The sequence below is a fragment of the Apteryx mantelli genome, chromosome 3 (genome assembly GCF_036417845.1).
Source record: "Apteryx mantelli isolate bAptMan1 chromosome 3, bAptMan1.hap1, whole genome shotgun sequence".
NCBI classification, from domain to species: Eukaryota; Metazoa; Chordata; class Aves; order Apterygiformes; family Apterygidae; genus Apteryx; species Apteryx mantelli.
This window is the reverse complement of record NC_089980.1, coordinates 129,312,035-129,330,797: the sequence shown is the minus strand read 5'-3', so window position 1 is coordinate 129,330,797 and position 18,763 is coordinate 129,312,035. Positions and strand designations below refer to the sequence as shown.

At 38.4% G+C, this 18,763-nt stretch overlaps 1 protein-coding gene across 1 annotated transcript in view; it reads left to right on the top strand.

Annotated features, from left to right (window-relative positions):
• The window catches only part of LDAH (lipid droplet associated hydrolase), a 132,910-nt gene that overhangs the window by 97,826 nt on the left and 16,321 nt on the right, over positions 1-18,763 (top strand). The window lies entirely within an intron of this gene.

Here is an 18,763-nt window from a genome sequence, read left to right as displayed (position 1 = left end):
CCCAGCCTTGGGAGTTACCATGTCCTGAGATGTCTTTCTGTTCCAGTTCTCTCTTCCTGAACAAAGAGATGTTAAATATGACATTATGGGTGGTCTTCATCTGACCGCATACAGACGTCATACTATCCAAATAGCTGGCATCTAAAGCAGGTCAGATGAATCACACTCTGCAGATGACTGTTTCTCTCTCCTGACCACAAAGAGAGCCTATCTCTACTAGATATCTAAAGTTAGCAGCATTAAATCCCTCTGTGTTTATCTACTGGCAGTTCATTTTGCTGCATAACATCAGAAAACAACGTGAACCTGAACTGCCCATGCAGTCTTCAGTCTTGCTGCTAGAAAAACAGCCAGAATATCCCGTGCTTGGAGTGGATTACAATTTACAACTGCTGGTTTCTATAGTTTGGCCTGTCACTTGTTTCCTACTTTATTTGAAAATTCATTTCACACCTCCCCTTTCATTTCCTGATGAGGAAAATGGGAAATTTGGGGGAATTCCTTTTTGGGACTAACATGCTGTAGATGTAACCATCTAACTAAAATACTGGGGTTAGGACAGTGCACAGTGTTGTTTTCATGGCATTCAATATCTGCCCCTTCTATTTGACTGATATTTTTCAGAGTTTAAAATGTTTTTTTAAAATATTAAGTAAGCAATTCATAAAGAAATATACCTGAAATGGTGAAGTAAGAGTGCTTTGCCCTCCTGAAGAATATTTTAAAAAGCTATATAACTACATAGCTAAAATTTAGTTTACTTTTCTTTGTTTTGAAATTAAGATGGTATTCCTTTCTTTCACTGAAATTAAAATCTAACTCCAAAAGGTTAATGTAAGCTATGAAGAGCATCTCTAATTTCAGCACAGAAGGTAGAGTTCTTTCGATATTAGTTACATGGAAGTGAATCCATTTATGCATGTCAGGCTAAAGAGACATTGCACATTATATTCTGATAATATATTTTCATAGTGATTAGGGAACTGTGCTTTTTATTTACTAATAGTTTCTGCAATATTATACAAGTTTATTTGTTTTTATTACATAAGTCTATCAGTCAGCCCTACTCCAGGTCCTATTGGTTCAAGCACTGTAGTAGCTCATTTTGGAAAAAGAACTTAACGTTCAAGACTAGCGATGAGGAGAGGGAACAAAAAACACAGGCATATAAAGTGGATTGCTCATCATCACATAGCTGATCGGTGGCAGAACTGTACATAGACCAACATCCCAGAGCAATAGTTTGTCTGCTGAAACTGCTCAACAGTTCGTTTAGCCTTATATATGTGTGTGTTAGGAGCACCTTCCACAAACCATGTTGGCTAGACAGGCTGAAGCACATTTTTAAGTAGAGACAGGAACTGATACCACAGAGGATTTCAAGTTGCGCTTTGCAAACCCATACCTACATTTTTCTTAGTGGGCATGGGAATAAAAGCTCCCCTCCCTCTTCCCCTGGACAGCTGTGCAGATCATTGAACCTAGACTAGTAAGTTTTCAAGCTGATTTTCCAAGCTCACTCAAATCAAAGCCCTGGAAATTAAAGTTGATTTGCTTTATTTTTTCTGATGATAACTGTAAGTTTTAAATAACTTCTGGCTATAATGCAGAAATCATTCCAAAGGTATTTTTATACCTTTATAACTAAACATATAGGATTTCAGAGATTATATTTAGCTAGACAAAATGACATGGAGAACAGAAATTAACTGCATGGTTAGCAAATTGCCTTTACAGAAACTAAACAATGTTAAATCAAGACAGTGCAGTGTAGGATATCACAGGTGGGCAAAGAGGATGAAGCTCAGCAGGTCTCCTCTCTTTTTCCTGTATGCATCCTTTGATACTCAAGCCAGTATTGTCACATTTATTTATTTATTGCACTACCCAAGACGAACAGGGCATACAGAGGACAAAATGGCCCAGCATCAAATTTCCCTCCCTATCACTAGCTTCTGCTACCTCTCATTAGCTTCTAACCGACTTAGAGAGAAAAAACCTTTCCTGGAGTCAGAGAAGCTCTACAGCTGTCTTTTGCAAGATGGTTTTTGCCTGTCTCCGAATTTGCTACTGCCAGATATTGCTGGGGCCAGCAGGCGACGCTGAGTAGCCCAGTGGTGTGGCCGGGCGTGCTGAGTCCTCGCCTGCTGCAGAGCTTCGCCGCAGGCTCCTGCACGCTCCCGCAGCTCAGTCCTGTCCACTTCTGACATTTTAAGTGATGATCGTAGTATGTATTTCTGCAAAGTGTTTAAGAGCGTGTTTCCTTACCTGTGGAAACACAGTAATATTTTATCACCTGCCTTGCAGGAAAAGGGGCCAAAGAATAACAGCCTTTAATATTTTCGTGTTTCCTCTGCTACTGTTTATTTTCCTGTGTGATGCCTGACTAAAATGTTTGCTTAATGTTGTCGGACAACTCACCTTACCAAGACAGCACTTAAACTGATGGAAAAAACTCACATCTGCTTTATTCTTTTTGAGAGTGAACTAAAGTTTTCCTTATTTAAGAGTAGGATGCTCATATTAAATAACTGGAGGAAGGCAATGACATTTAGATATTTATGTTCCTGTTTATTTTTCAAAGTTAATTTGCTTCATAATTTACCCCATTTCCAAAAGAAAGAAAGAAAAAATTTAACAAGGGCTTTTTATTACTTGCAAAAGCTTTTACTTTCCTGTGAAAACCTTATGAAAATAATAATAATAATGTGGAAATTTCTCAATGAGTTTATGTCTCTTACTTACTCTTTTTTTTCTTGGGGAAAAACCCAACATAAAAGACTCCCATCATAAATATTACTCATAAGGCATGAATGTTTTGATAGTGGACTTGCTGATCATTTCCATGAAATGTGAGGCACACTTGAGATTTGTTTGGAGGTGGGGGGAGGGATTTTTATTCACCTCCGCTGGGGTTTCATCTCCAGGGATATGATTTACTCCCACAAACTTGCAATGAGTCTAACCATACATTGCAAACAGCATGAAAAAGAAAGGAATAACATCAGCAAAGCAGAAAGGATGTTGAAAACAGGTATATGCCAGTTAAATGCTAGCAGCTACAGTTGCATTGCGTGAGCCAGTGTCAGATGTCGTCATCTGCAGGTTGGGACTTTATTTTCCCTGGGCCCAGTACAAAGGCCACTGAATTCGGATTAGGATTCTGCCTTCCATCTAAGGGGTGTCTGTCTCAGCTCCCCTAAGGAGTATCTCAAGTAGAGCTTGTGGCTCTGCCGTAACTTACAGTCACTGATGGAGAATTTAACTTGATTCGTCTAACTCCTTTGTCAACTGAACATAGACCCTCTGCAAATGTTTTTTTCCAAGCAGTTCCAGCAAAGCACTTAAGCAAGTACTATATCAATACCCATGGGTTAGCTACAGGCATTTGTGTCTTGGAATGAAGTTTTTGGAGAGTAACATTTACAAAGGTGCTAACTAATTCAATACTTGTCATTCCATATGACTAGAGGAACACTAGTCTGGGACGTAATACCTGCACTCAGCTAAAATAGTATTTCAACTTGCTTTGCTGCTGCTGCTTTCATGAAAATTTCCACCAGTGTTCAATTTTTTCCTTGCCTAACTCTTTAACCTGATCATATTGATATGGAGAAAAGTCCTATAGAGCCTTTATGCATCTGCAGAGGAAATGCTGGCTTATCTTGAGCAAACCCAGTGGTGCAGAAGATTGCTTAGTGCAATAGTCAGGTGTATTTGAATTCAGCATTAAAAACAGTGGTTTTATGTTTAAGGAAACAGGATAAAAATGGGATTACAGCTGTACAGAACCTAGGAATGGTTTCTGCAATAATGGATGGAGGGAGGTGTAACGTTCACCTTTTGTGCCGATTAAATGCACTCCGCCTGAGAGGGAATTCACCCCAGTCAAAGGAGGTGATGGTCCGGGCGTTGCTTTCCGTCAGGGCTCCTCAAGCAAGGGTCAGCTTTAGGCCCTAATCCAGAAAAGCACTTAAGCTGACTTCAGTAAAGCTACTTACATGCTTAAACACTTGGCTAGAATAGCACATTAATTTACATTAGAGCTCAGGCAGGAACTGCGATGCGGAGATGCTAAATCACTACGCGCAGTACCCACCCCAGCAAATCCCCATGGGGCTGAGCACCACCTCCTTCACATCGGACCCTTCCATGCCACTCCTGCAAAATAGGAGAGCAGATACTTTGCACTACCAAAACCCTGGACCCTACCAGAACTCCCATCATGGCCATCTGCCAGAGTATGTGAAAGCGTAAACCAGAGATGAATTTCTCCAGCTAAGGTCTAACTCTGCCATTTGAAGATAATGGGAGTTACTCCCAAGTAACTTATGGCAGGATTAAGTCCATAGACATTGCAGTTTCCATCACACACCCCACTTCACCTCTGCATGCGTCAACACAATGTAGAGTAGTATTATTCACTCCTCTCAGCAAAGTATCTGTTGTTTCTAAAGCACCCAGAAATAACTATTGAACAACTTTTTCTTTGTTTTTGCCTTCAGCCCATAGTATGCGTTTTCAAGCGCAGCTGACTGATTTTCATGTATAGTTCTGATCTTGCTGAAACCAAGCAGATTGGAGAAGTCCATCATAACAAGTGCAGCTATTTCTGCCTATTTGTGATGATGTTGACTGTATATTAATTAATATCTTTTCGTTCTTAATTCAAGTGTAAATTGGAGCAGAACCCAAAGTCAATGTTTACATCTTGTAAACCCCTAAACAACATCAACATTTTTTCTAATGTGTATGTGCATGTGCATAGCCACATGTTCCTACTTTGGTCATCCATGGTTCTAAACAGTTCCTTCTGTTTGACGTTTTAAACAATAAGTTAGAAGATATTTCCAACATGGCTGTTGGCAATAATTACCAATAGAAAATGTATTTTCCCCATAGGAGATTACACTGCTGTTTGGTATTATTACTTTGTACCACTGTATTCTGAGTGTTTCTGAGGAATGACAGTGATTGCTTCCTCAAGAGCAAAGGATAAACTGGAAAGGAAACTCATACACTCCTCTGAAGAACCTTACAATAAGATGGGCAGCTAACCAGGAAGAAAATGAAATGATAATAGATTCCCTGAGGAAAATACATTTTCAAAAGCAAAATCTACTTTTCTCAGGGCAATTCAATTCAACCTGCGAACTTAACCTAGAAAGGATTAATCACTTTGCAGTTTAAGTAATTTAGCTTTAGAGATGTGGGGACATTTGAAAGAAAGTGGCATTACAGACTGTTAAAGTACAGCTCTGTGGCTTGTGAAAATAGTAGTCTTTTTGGCAATAATATTCCCACTAGAATTAAATTATTTTCTTCTCCTCTACCCTCTGCTTGTGTTCTCCCAAAAGGATGAGCAAAACTCTGCATGCAGATCAGCAAGTTGATGTTGTACAGTCATGGATTTAGAAATAGATTGTAAAACATGGGGCAGAAAAGATGTTTTTCCTGATAGTTTAAATAGCCTCTGGCATGCTGAAGCCAAACTCCTGACCTTTAGCACTCCCATACAGTACAACTAATTCTTGGTAACAAAAAAAATGCAATCGGGCAGTCTGTATGGACTTTTCCCTTTTGTTACATTTACCAGCAAATTGTCAATTTACTTGTATGTTGTCCAGCTTGCCTTTAAGAAGGCCAGGAATGGGAATTAAAACTTGCCAATGTTTTGCATATTTTAAAATATTTCTCAAGTATTTCATAATACCAGATTATTGTGAAACTGTTCTGCTGCCAGCCAGATTTACTAAGCATTCTGGGAGAGGGAGACTAAGAATTTGTGCAGTTTCTGTGGTAATGCCTTGTGTGACATAAGAAAGCATAATTTCAGGCTTTTGTATGCATAGTACTGCCAGTACCTGACAAAATGTGTCCCCAGTCTTTACTGTGGTCCTTAGGCAACACAAATAATAGTCTAAAGTAATAGCAGTAATAGTAATTAAATACCAAATGGTAAGCTAACAGATGCATTCTGAGAAAAAAAATTAACAATAAATGACAGTCTTCCAAAGCAGAGCATCAGAATTGTCCTGGGAAACTGCACTGTCAAGGTGAGACAAAGATGTATGGAAATAAACTGCAGAGAATGAGAGACCCTGTGTCACAGCTAATGACAGCGGAATGAGGTTGCTTCGTTTTGACAGATTGTAAGACATGCTTGTTAAAACACTCTGCTTCCTCATAAGAATATTTCCAGGTATGCATGGGTGTACGAAGATCAGATCACTGTTAGTCAGAGTGACCACATGGGGGCTTTGGCCTCCTCAGCGATGGGAAGATGATTAATGACAAAACATTTAGCAAAGAAGGCTTGAAGCTGAGTTTGCAGGGAAAGATAACAAAATTACCTATATAATTATGAGCTGAAGCGCCCCAGCAAAGGAACTAAAAATAAGGTAGACAGAGAAATTCATAACAGAGCTCAAAGGAATGCTGGAAGAAAGACAGTAGATGAGCTAGATGATGTACAGGTAATGTAATGTAAATGCCAAAAGTATGGAAAATAAAGTGGTGTTGCAAGTCTTTATAAATTACCAAAACTGTTAGTTAATTTGTATAACAGGCAGAGGTGGGATAACTCACAAAACTACAATATCAATATGAAGGGTTGTAATTTGTTCAGGAAAGAAGGGCAAGGAGGAAAGAGGAAGATGCATGGATTTTCTCTGACATCCAGATGTTAAAGACAGGGAGACCTGCTGAATATTATGTCCACCAAATCAGAACAGTCCTATTCATGAACTTTTTCTGAGAAACTTTTGAGTCATCCAAAGTAGAGTATTTGGTCTGCTTGATGTCTGTCGAGGAAGGAATTGAGCAACATATAGACTGTCCAGCTAGTTCTTGTAATGCATTGCCAGCATTATTTTTTGATACAGAAAGTGGTGAAAGCAATTGGCAGACAACAGTTTGATGTAGCGAATTTGAAGGTGAAAGGCAGATTGACTGAATATATTCACAAAAAGGTAGCGTTTGTGCTAACAGAAATACTTTACATGTCTCATCTGGACTAATCCTCTTAAAATCCTTTTATATTCAGTGCATCTGTTTAGTTGACTACTTTAGGGTGAGATGAATTGTGTTGTTTCTGCTGACTGTAAAAGCAGAAAAATTCAGCTTTAGACATCTACATTTAATCAGGTGAATCCCACAACAGAAACCAAGAAATAATGACCTTCAAAGATAAATAAATTAGAATTGTTTAGACTAAAAAAGGGACAGCTGAAGGACGTGGTAATAGTTTTCAAGAAAAAGAGAATAATTTAGTCTACATGTCCATGGTAGGCAAGATAATGCGTAATGGAGTAGATTGCATCAAAGCTGATTGAGATTAGAGTTTAGTTAATGATAAGAAGGGAATTCTTCACTGGATTTCCTGGAAAGATGATGAAAGTTTCATCATCAGAGGTTTTTAAGAGCAAGATGGACAAGTATCTGCTAAAAATGACACAATATCATTGATATTCCTTAAGACAAAAAGACCATCAGAGATCACTTCCAGCCCTGTGATCCCATACATTTTAATTAAAGATTCAAGAGTATCATCCAGAATTTCAGAGTTCTTATAGGGGATAATTTAACACAGTGAGAACCAAGCAAAAGAGATGAACACAGAATGCTACACAGAATGTTGGAGGAAACCAAAATATAGACAAAAATGTCAGGTAATTGTTAAAAGCAGATCTGAGGATAAAGAAAATGTTCGAATGCAGATTTGAGTGAATCTGCATCTGCAGATTGAGTGCAGGATACAGAAATACTACTAGTACTAGGAGCTGCCAAAGGTAGGTATGGTTACCTCTAGCAATATACTAAATGAGTGCAGGACTCACAAGGCAGCATTTTCTTGTATGGTTTTGGCCTCCACCAGCTAGCATCCTCCCAAATATTCAAGCATGGTTCAGGAGTTAGCATTGGGGAAGACCCCAATAAGCAGTTTGGATAGAGGAAATGTTTAGCTCTGCGAATACAAGCCGTGCTATTCCAGTCAGCCTCAGGGCCAGAGAATGGTTCCTGGCTCCATTTAGTGTAACAGGGTGGATATGCATGTGTACCTAGTGGCAGTTTGATTATTGGAAAGCAATTGTGAGAAAACGAACTGTGGAAATTTGACTTCAGATTTATCAAGGGAGAAGCTGAGAAATTGGTCAGACAAAGCAAAAGACAGTACACTGAATGTCTTGGAGAGTAAGAGAGAAGGATACAAAGGTATCATCAGTAAAGAAAGGAAAGGCCATCAATAGCAAGCCAGTGTGGAAGTGTGTTAGTTACAAAGTAGTATTCAGAGAACAGTAGAGCAGATTGTTCTGTGATGAATGAACACTTAGTGATGAAATAGATACAGGCAGACTGCAAATGGTCATTTTCCAAACCATCAAGCCATTTCTGGAAGAACTTGCAGGATCTCAGAATATGCAATAGAAGTACAGGGAATACCCCCAGCCTCACAGTTGCTAGGAGATCACAGATCTCTGTGGACTACATTGTGCTGACACATTTGTTAGTCTATAGACTAGGGAGAAAGGTACAGAGGTAATGAATAAGTGCTTCCAGAAATATCCAGCTGATCCGCCTGAATATCCAGTGCTTCCAGGCACCTGGCAGTCTGGTGGGGCATGCTGTTCCAGCAAAGCTGCAGGTTATTCTGAAGTCTTATACAAATTTACAAACCTCTCCAGTTCTAGATAAAGAAAATTTCTTAATTTCTTGATGAAAGAAAGAAGACCCCCGCATAGTAAGACTGGAAGGTTTTTTCCACTCTGTTCATCTGCTCACAGGGTAGGTCAAAATATAGTAACAGAGCAGTGGCACCAGATTTTCGTTCAGGAAGCCTGATGGAAGGTAAGACTGTAGTCTCCTTTTCCTCTGAATTTGTCCACTCTGGAAGATCATATAATATGTTTTTCCAAGGTTGTTTTAGTGCTATTGGAACTGTGCTGCCTGGACCCTGGTAAAAATTTGGCTTCGTATGTCTCCCTGTACCCATTCCAGAGCACAGCTCCTACTAACTTACAAAATAGAGCAATATTTTCATGTATGGGACTTAATAAATTTACACCTACAGCCACAGTCTTGTTGATAGAGTCAGCATAATCTGAAGCCAACAGCAGTAGGGAAATGAAATGGGCTCAGGTAACCCTTTGTAGTCTTATGTTCATTTTAGTCTGAGGAAGAAGCTATTGAAGAATATGCATGTGCATCCATTAATGGTTCCAGACTGGTGCTGTCTTCATAACCACATATTTTTGTTGGAAAAGAAACTGTTCTGATTATTGCCTTAAATATTTAGCTAATGAGGTTCGAAAGATTTTTCTTTGTATTGTCTCTGTTGTTTCGTTAGTATGGCATTTCTGTCTGTTCTTTCTGTCACAGTAAATTCAGCTCCTTAGCCAAGCAAAGAATACAATATTGTTCTTATGTAATTAAGATATTGACTATAGAGCAAGACCACATAGACAAGGTCTAGTCATGGCACTAGTATAGTCAAAGGAGAGTTGATTTTAATATAATTAAGGGCATGTATGTCTCTCAAAGTTTATCAAGGTTGTCTGAAATACTTAACCCTCTTTATATTTTATGGATATGGTTGACCATGTGTTGGTCACTTTTTTCTGTCCATACAGACATATTTCAAACTCATCTTGAATTTCCAGAGACAGCATAATGTGACCCCTCAGTTTCCAGTGCGAGTTTACAATTAATCTAGCCTTAATCTAATCTTTTTCTTGCAAGCAAGCACATGTTCTTTGGATATTTAGTAATCAAACAAGTTTAAAGACTTTAAGAAAAGCATATATTTCAGCCCAAGTACAGGAAATGTCTGTATTGCTTCAAGAATCTATTAGAAAGTTTAGCTGTCTCAAGTTAGAATCATATTTGTTCCCTGAAATTAGCACAGCTTTCCAAATGCCAACATAGATCTGTTGATATCTGTAGAGCCAACTGACAGCATATCAGTTCAGGATTTAGTTCTAAAATCTTTAAAAAGTAATAATACTGCTAGACATGTGTTTCTTCAAAAAGAGGAAGTCTTCTATTTCATATTTTATTTACTCAACTTCATTGTGGGTACATCAGTATGTTTGAAATTCAGCTCAGTAGACACAGGTATTCATCTAACAACTGGCTAATTGAATCGGTGGTTAAATAACCCTAAGTGCTGAAAAGCTTGATTGATTTCAGTCATTATTGTTTGTGAAAACTAATAATTTAGCTGAAGGATATTAAGTCTTTGCTGTGACACTTTGGGTTAAAGAGCTACCAATGATATAAAGCAGTCTTTTCTTTTCTGGATCCTTGATTTGAGCCCAATCAGGGTTCCTCTATCACAAAACCACCACAAATAAATCAAACACATTTTGGCACAGTTTGTCGTCTCCGCTTAGCAAATGTATGAAACTAAACTGACACTGATCCTTAATCACCTTTAATCCATGGAGGGGGAATGATCCTACCAGGGCAGGAGAAAGGTCATTGGCAGGATCATGGGGAGAAACTAACTTGGCAGTTAATTTCATAAACCTGACCTGGGAATAAATGAAGGGCTTCCATTTTCAGGTTACTCTGGGAAGCAATGTACATAAAAGATCTGCATATAAAAAGTTAGGATATTTTAAGAAGGTATTTTTCTGTTAAAAGCATGATAAACATGGTATTTCTCTGTTAAAACTTCACTTTCATTTTTAAACTGTAAGTTCTTACTGTTTAGGATAATTATATAATTAACAATACATTTTTTTCATGGAGAAACTCTAGTGAGTTGGTTATGAATTACAAGGGTTATCAGCAACTTGAAATGGAATAAAATGTATTAAAAATGATTTGGGGTTCTACAGTTGTCCCTAATTACCTTGGCCAGTTTCTGTGGGTTTGAAACCATATTTAATGTTTTGGGGGGTTTTTTGAGAAATGTTTTTCCTTAGGTTAGAACTTTTTCATAGTTTCTATGTGAAAAAGCCTCATAAAATACTAAAGAGTATATGCAGCGGCCCTAATCCTGCAGAGACTGATGTTACATGCTTTCTGTGCTTCGGATTATCTGACTGACCCAGGCCAACTCTCAATGTCCAGCATATGCATAAGTGCAGACTGAAGGAATGGAATTAGACCGAGAAAATGCAGAAGAAAAGTACTAAAAATGGCTTTCAACTGTTAAACCAGATTAACAAACAGAATAAGCAAAAATACTTTGGCAGGAAAAGCTGAAGACCTGCTATATTTTCCTCTCATAGTAATCCTAGACTGATTCAAGACTAGAGTTTCTAAAATCTTTGGGATCCTGTCTCTGAGAATGGAATCCAGAACTTAGAGGTACCGTGCTTTGGCCATGCGGGCTGAGGGTAAGAAAACAGTGAACTGTGTTCCTTTCTTCCCAAGTATCTTCAGCAAAGGATTGCAGTTTCCATATCCTCAGTGGCTGGAGATACCTTCCTGAATGAATCTCTGTGAGCCAGAATTTAGGATTCAGCCTTGGTCTTGATATTTCAAACTGTCTGTTCTGAGAAAAGTGGTGTCAGTTCATTGTGTTGGTTTCAGAAGAAGGTTCTTAAGTGCCAACTTTCATTTTCATGAGAAATTAGTTCTCTTTTAGGGATCTAAATATCCGGGTTACCAAAGGAACCAGTACATTTGGTGTTCATCTCATTTACAAATCTCACAATAGTAGTGCTATGGTAGGATTTGTTAAGTGTTGAATGTTTTCACAATTTATCACTGGTTAAATTCCTCCATCAGAAAGGAGGTGGAACTGTCTTGCTTTCAGCAGACAAATGGTGTCAGTCGAACAACTTCTAATAAAGCTCATACAAACACTGATTTATATGCCTTTATTTTGTGATAAGATCAGCTTATTTCAGTTGAACCAAATAGCAGTTATGGATTGATTGAAGTTATATCTAGGTCAAATTACAGCAAGGTTCTGATCCTTCAGATATTTAACATTGTCACTTCAAGTTGCTATTAAAAGCAAAGAGGCAGCAGATAATATGCAGAAGGGAATGTGTGTTTGGGATTGTGTCCTCACAGCCTTTTGCATTGGCTTCACTAAGCCAGTTTGGAGTAATATTTTAAGTGTAACAAGTCCAGTTTTTTCACAGAGAAGAGCTCTGACTTTGGATACTTACAGTGTAGCCCTTAGCTCTGTTTCTGATCTATTCTTCACAGGATAACTTTGAAGATTTTGCTATTTGCTTACCGTAAAATGCAGCTTTTAAGGTAATAATGGCCAATTCTAAAGGACTATAGTAAATTTACTGGTCTCTGTAAATTTAATTATTATTAAATATATTTTTCAAGTACTGATTAATAGTTATTATATTTACACAATGCTTTTCATTTCAAGTATTTTTAAAACAATCTACAAGCACTGTGTCATTGTTATAGCAGCCTGAAGGATGTTTTTAAAATGAGGAAATTGAGACATACAGATTTTGTAATTTCCACAGGGTCTCAGGGGAATTCAGTGATAGTTCAGAAAAACTCCAGGCCTCCTGACCTTTCATCCCACATTCAGCCTTATCTTTTGCATGTAATGATTTTTAAGAAGGCTAACTTCATTCTTACTTTGCTTTTACTAACCCCCCAAAACTTCTCTCCTCACTGCTTAGTGAGATGTATGGATGAATATCAAACAGATTGAAGCTAAGTATTCCCTCGTCACTCCTAATTTTGGCATGGACGCCAAGGTCACAGCTCTGGTACAACTTCTGCACAGTCCCGAATGGGGACTCTCTTGTTTGCACTGGGGGGCCAGGGTCCTGGGCATCCTTTACGTTGTGCACTGTGATTTGGATGAGATGATTGCTACATCATTCATGACGCTAAGTATGGGGGCTCTGTGTTGCATTTTGTATTGTACCTGAAATCATGGGAATCCACTACTGAACACTGTTCCAGGTTGTAGGATTCTTGATAACAATTCTGGGAACTTTTTTAGAGGCTTTCAGCTGAAGCGAGCATTAGCACTTGTCCGAAGCCCTTCCAGAGGCTGTAACACCAGGTAACAAGCACTGCTGATGTAGTCTCACAGGACGGACTTCCTCTGCCTAGCATCACAGAAGATTTCAGTGGCCATTCATTTTGTATGTCTCGGCTTCGTGTTGCCCAGTTTGCAGCCTGATTTTCGGAGCTGTTGAAATGCTCAGAGTAGCAGTCCCTGGGAGGCCACTGAAAGCAGCCCTTCTAATTATGCACAAAAAGGAAGCAAATTCTTTCGAGTTACTTTCTTTGAAAAAGCAGCTCAGTATTCATGAAATACTGAAACAGAACAACTTTTTTTTGAAAAGGAAAGAACTAAATATTCAAAAAATGCCAAGGTTACCAGAGTATAGCATTAGGAAATAGCAGAAGGATTTCTCCCTGAACTTGTGACTTAGCTTTTGAGAAAAATATTTTTCCTGAAGAAGCCCAGTTTGGGCTTAACCATAGCAACAAGAGAGAAGAAAGTCACTGTTCCTGGTCTATAATGTATCTCTTTCAGCATAGCTTTCCACATCCATTAAACATTTTACAATGTAATGTGGATTAAAGTGAAGCAGTAGACTTGGGATTTCTTGACTTTAAGTAAGATTCTTACACTGTATCCCATGATATTCTTATGATGAAGTTTGGGAAATATGACATACTTGAAATTAAGTATTGGAGAGAACTGTGACTGTTTGGAAAATGGGATTCAGGGAGATTTTTGAAACTGGAAAGATGTAGCTAGTGGGGTTTTGTAACAGTCTTATCTTCATTCCTTTACCATTCAATAGGTTTGTTACAGATGTGGCTGATGAATACAATGTGTGTTTACCGAGTTTACAGATAATACCATGCTAGAATATGCTGCAAATAGGCTGTAGAGGGGCAGGATCAGAATTCAAAATGACCTTCACAAAATAGAGAAATGGTTGAGGGGGGACAGGCAGGGAGAGAAGAATGCTATCATTCCTTAAAGAGCCATGTTGTTCTGTGCATAAAATTGCTTAAATGCAGGATGGTAAATAACTGGTTACGTAGCAGTTCTGCAGAAAAAGATCCTGGGAATATAGCGGATCACAAGCTGATATGGGTTTAAATGTTGTGCTATAAAGCAACAGGTATGATTTTGATATTTATAAAGATGTGCATGTGGCTGAAAGAGCCCTAGCATTGAAGAGAGAGCCACTCTCCAGTATAAGCTGAAATACTGTGTGAGTAAAATTCAAGAGGTATATGAACCACTGGAAGTATCCAGAGGAAACCAAGCAAGAACAGTAGAGGACCTAGAAAATAGTACTTCTGAGGAGGAATTGTTGGAAGTATAAATTATCTGACCTTCACAGGTATTTGCCCTAAGATTAATTACATTGATTATATTTACTATTAGGGGAGCTTAGGACAATGTGCTTAGATGTGAATGTCTACACGGCAAGTATGTGTGTTTATCAGTTTCCTGTGGCAGTAAAGTTCATAGTTAATTGCATATGACATTTAGAAAGTACTTCCTTTTATTGTTTTGCATTTTAATGTATTGTGATGTAAGACAGGGACAAACAATGTATCATAAAATATCATAAACATGATGGTAGTCATAGCTCTTTAATCCTACTTCTTGGATTGTTTTCACACCATTCTCAATTTTGCAATATCCCACAGAGGTTGTGACTGTTAATATATACAGTACTTCAGATCTTGTCACATTATGTGATTTATATAATGACATTTCAGAATTCTTTATTATCACCCTCATGTTCTTTAAGTTCTGAGTCCCTTCTCTGCATTGATTTAGAAGCTTGTAATGAAAAAGAATTTTTTAATTTTTCCATGTGTATGTTGCTTACCATTTCTTGAATTTGAATTTCATTTGCTAATGCATTGGTTTTTTACCTCTCTGCTTTAGGTCTCTCACATTTCTCACTGCCTAGTCCTCACTAGCCAACTAGCATTGTGTCATGTGCAAATGTTGTTAATTAACTACTCATGCCTTGATCAGATCATTAAGAAATAAATAACCCATGACTTTCATATGAAGCTGGGCAAGAATTTCAGACCAGGATTCATTCCATTTCAGTTCAGGGATGTAATTCAAGTTGGGCTACTTGAAGTCTAAGGGTTCACTGTATTGTCAGTGAAGAGGGAGTCATCTTAAGAGGTGATTTAACTCACCTCAGAGATGACTGAATCGCTAAGTGTGTTCAGTGACTATCTACAGGTTTTAGTAATAACCACTTCTCGCTCAAAAAATATTTGTGATGAATCTAGACGTTATTCCTTGTTATGATGAAAACCAACTAATCTAATCTAATGCTAATCTATTTTCTTTGCTTCCAGATCAGTCATTAATCCATTACAACCTTTCCTTTCATTTTACAACTGTAAACAACAGATTGTCAAAATGTTCTTTTCCTTTGTAAAGTCAATACCAATTAGATAATATTTCCTACTCCCCAAGCCTCTGGAAGGGATGGTTCTTCTGTAGTAAGATTGTTATCAACTCAACAATTCTGTATTTAAGGTTCTTTAAAACTCTTAAATGTACCTTCTAGCCCTGATTCCTCTAGCATATTCTTTATGCTCCAGCATTACTACTACTTAATACCTCACTACCTGAAGATAAAACATTTGCATTACCAGAAAAAGAATGCAGAGGGTAGAAACCTCCTGAATGTTTTGAACAAGAAGGGTGGATGCAAAAAAAAAGGAAAATCATTTGGCTTCCAAACAATGTAATTACCTTCTTTAGCTAGTCTCTTAGCCTGTGGTTATCTGTTAGACTCATCAATTCTATTGTAGGCTTCTTGTTTCTCATAAACTTAAAGAATATTTTGCTGTTTATTTTTAAATCTTTTAATGTATGTTCTTGGAAACTTGTTATTGCTCTTTGCAATTTCCCCTTCTTAACGCCTGCTAAAGTTTAAGTTCCTGTTTATTGGCTTCCCTAGGATCATATTTCCAAAATTCAAAGGATTTCTGTTTGGCTGAAACAGATTCTTGAACCTTGCCATTCATCCAGTTTAGCTTAATCCTGCGTTTCTGGTTCCCTTTCTTGCACAGTACACAGAGGTGGCTCCTTTTAAAGTAGCTTTGTTATTGCCTTCTTATAGTTTTACTTTTAGGGTTTTTGTGGCTATCTAAGTTTACTAAGTCTGTGAATTCCACTTCATTTCTTATTTCATACAACGAAAACCACACCAGCAACTCCAGGCTATGACTAGAACCCACCAAGAACACGAGGTAAGACAGAGAAACTACTGAGATGGGAGAAGGGGAACACAGGACAACTTCCTGTTCATTTTGCCCTGGTCCCATTTTTGTTATATGATTGAACTGTAAATAGAGAGCTACACACAGAATCCCAGTAAAACTGAATAAATAGTTTGTGTCAGGTTCTTCACTGAGGGGCAGCAGTATTTTTGTCTCTGCCTGCTATCTACTGCTGTTGCTGGAAGGTAATGGCTGCAGGTGTGCTATCCACTGTACCCAACTAACAAGAGCCTCATTCTGGACTGGAAATTAAAGGGCCTGGCATGCTAGAATCCACCTATAATGGGTTTGGGGGTACGAGTGCTATTGCTGCATGTGCCATGCCAAATCCAGGCTCTTGCACGTAGTGCTTTGTGGAGTCTTCTCTATACCAGATCTGTCACCTGAAAGACCAGCACCGAGGGTAGCCAGGGCTGGTCTCCATGTACTGTCTTTCCTTCTGACACTGAGCAGAGCTTTTGACAGCCAGATAGCTTCATTTACAGGTGGGATTTTTAAGCATTAAAGTCATACTTTTCACATTAGAAACAGGAATGGATCTGAAATTGATGAAATACCTAGGGAACTCTTTATTATCTTTCATGCCTCTCATTTAAGCTTTCCTAAACAATTTTGAAAGGTGTATTCTTCCTAAGATGTGTCCTCTTCATGTATGAGTAGTGTCTGGAGCTGAACTGAGAAAAAGACCAATGTGAGGACTTGACCTCAGCAATGCTGTAGATGGACAAACCTCTACCAGATGCACCACCTATCCCACAAGATTAGATGAACTGCTTGATAGACACAAAACTGCACTCAGGCCCCTTGGTCCAGTAGGATAGGATCAGACCAGCAGATTTTTGCAGGATTTGCTGAATTGTCCAAATAGTGTTACATCTGCAACCCTTTCTTCTTGTCTAGGAAAGGAAGAACCTTGCACTAGCTGTATTTGATTTTTAATTGAAAAAGACAGAGCTCAGCAGGCATATGACTAACAGAACTGCATCTTCTTTGGCTGGCTCAGAAGTAGATACTACTTTCTAGGATCTTTCCTCACTTGAGAGCACTGGTTTTGTCTTTTAACATTTGCTCTCTGGAGCCATCGCTCATCTCTCCAGTGGCATTCTGTTTCCTTAGAGCACTGCTGGAATTTATCCAGCTTCATGTTTTGGTCACCACCAAAGACCTATGTGATTGCCATTTCCTCCCCTATCACACATTGTGAGAATGTATTACTCTCATCCCATTAGCAATATCAGGTCCAACACCATCATTAACTCTTTGTGTGCAAAACTTCATTGGTTCAAATTTAAAAATTGGCAGAGCCTTTCAGTTTTCTCCTATTTTTCAGGAGAGGAATCAGTATTTTAGAATATTTCAGGCAGTCTAGGACCTGGAAATTTAAATGATTTAAGCAAATGACTATTCATGGTCTCTGCTGATTTTGCAAATTCATGAGAAAGGAGGCACAGAGTTTTGTCCTTCATTCCCAGGTTATGAATATCTCTGTCATCCAGCGCAGAGGTTTCAGATTCTAACGACAGGAGAGGCATGGTCATCTTATTCACACAGTGAGATGACTGGGCAGGAAAGAGGGCAAAGGAATTGCTTATTCTTTGGATCTGCATGTTTCTTCAGCAAAGCAGGATGGATGGATGGCCCCTATTAAAACTGGCTAAGCCTGTGAACACTCTTTGAAGGACCTCTCGCTACCTGTGGACACAGTGCAACATTGATTATCATCTTGCAGCTCTTCATTCTGCAGTTGAACATATGTGGGCCTCATTCTAGCAGTAAGATTTACAACCTAATAGGTATGTCCTAGTTCAAGCCCAAGTTATGGGCTGTGCACTGAAATTTCTAGCTGAGTCTCCATAGGCTTTGCTGTAACAGAAGTCAGGCTAGGTGGACACAGTATGATCCTACTCGGTCAAAATGTCTAAATATATGAATATTTAGGCATCCAGGCAAACTGACCCCCTTTTCAAAAGTGGTTAGTGCCCACTGCTGTCTAATATATGTGGCAGCAGCCAGAGCTCAACACCTCATAAAATCAGACTATTTTTAATTAGGTGCCCAAATGTTGGACTCAGTCATTTATGTTTCTGAGAGGTTATCGTTCAAACCAACTCACAATAAATTGCACTGAACCGTTTGTAATACATTGCATTCCAGCAAGGTAAGACTTACACAACTGTTTTCCAATCCTGTTTGGGTAAGTGTCATCAGTATTATGCAGGACTGCAGGTCTTAATGATTTGTATTTGCCTTTTTTTTATTATTATTTGTCAGGTTCAATGTTTGAAACATTTGCATATTAAAATGTCAGTCATAATTTAGTGATTAATTATATCTTTTAATGAATGCTTGTACTTCAGAGCCCACTCTTGAAAACATTTCGTGTGTGATTTGTCATGGTTATCTTTGCCGTTCTAAAAATATGTGGAATAAGGTAATCACCAAAGTTTCTTCTGTAGTCAGTGGAGAGAGAGAGAGGCAGCACCAGGGCCTGATTCACAGGTGTGCAAGATAGACGGATAAAATCACGTTCCAA